The sequence below is a fragment of the Austrofundulus limnaeus genome, unplaced genomic scaffold, assembly GCF_001266775.1.
Source record: "Austrofundulus limnaeus strain Quisiro unplaced genomic scaffold, Austrofundulus_limnaeus-1.0 Scaffold25, whole genome shotgun sequence".
Lineage (NCBI taxonomy): Eukaryota > Metazoa > Chordata > Actinopteri > Cyprinodontiformes > Rivulidae > Austrofundulus > Austrofundulus limnaeus.
The window spans coordinates 391,568-393,005 of NW_013952427.1; positions in this window are offsets into that span (position 1 = coordinate 391,568).

The following is a 1,438-nucleotide window of genomic DNA, read 5'->3' on the forward strand; positions in this document are numbered from 1 at the left end:
CATTAGCACCTCTAGTAATATATTTACTGAGAAAAATGGTGACATGTTCAATACTTATTTTACCCGCTGTATGTAAAAAACTTTTTGTCACAAGATTTTGTAGTGTACTAAAGTCATTTTATTAGATCCAACCTAGCATATGTGTTTTACAACTATAGAAATATAATATTAATAGAAAACATCACAGTCAACTCTCCAGCCTGAAACATACAGCTGTAAAGTGTTAACTACAGCACCTTCATGTAGCCTACATTTGAAAAAAATAAATAAATGAAAACTTCATGAATTTTCAGATATTAGTTTAAAAGATGAACCTCTATCAGAAATACATAGAGGTACATGCTTCTGTAAGATGTTTTATTATCTGTGTTTAGATGTTATTTTGCAGAAAAATAATGTGTTACTTATGAGCAATGAAGGATGCTTTTTTATCAATATTTCCATTTGTTAAATGAAAAAAAAAAAACTTTGCATGAGACCAGATCGTTGTGAGTGGAAAATTACAATCTTCAAAAATCATTTTCTGATATCTCCTCGTACTTTAGTTGAAACAGAGCAGCACCAAATAAAATGCCAGCTGTATATGTGGTTTGGGTGAAATGAGAAATGTCTTTTACTCCCAAAGACAAGCTCCCTACTAGTGTGCACACGACATTCTCGTATGGATTCACGTAAGGAGTTTCTCTTGTTAATCTGTAGGCTTTTTCCTTGAACACTATATTTGAAACTAAACCAGTTCTCCTGTGTGAGTTCCMATGGAGCTTGACTCTAAAAGAATGAATAGGAGGAGAAGGGATGACTCTTAGGGGTTCAACTTCAAGCATTTTATTTGTTCAAAAACTGAGTAGATGCTATGGGTGGGGCTTGGGACTGAGTGGGGTTTGAGGCAAAGTTCAATCAACTCCAGCAATTTACAAATGTTTTTACATTCCTAAAATAAGTTTGTTGTTACTATTTCAATTAAAGCACTTTATGTATACTGTGTATACTATTTTTAATAGGTTTAAAGGCAATTAGAAGTACTTAGAAATTGAAATATTTGAGTTGCAGCTTGAAATAATAACTTTGAGTAAAACACTTATTTAGAAATCATCATTTTAAGTGTCAAAAATCAGCCATTAGATCTCAAGATCACAAATTTTGTGATCCAATGTTTTGACAAGAACTATGCTCTTCTACTGTCAGCTGAAACACTGAACACAAGTCTGCAAAGTCTGCACCAAAAAAAAGATGGTTTATCTCCCATATGCAAGTTAAAGTCATGTGTTTCTGAAAATAAAAGCAGAATGGTAGTGGGTATTTTCAAGTTGTTTGTCTAAATACAGCGAGTAAAATAAGTATTGAACACGTCACCATTTTTCTCAGTAAATATATTACTACACTCACCGGCCACTTTATTAGGTACACCACGCTAGTAATGGGTTGGACCCCCTTTTGC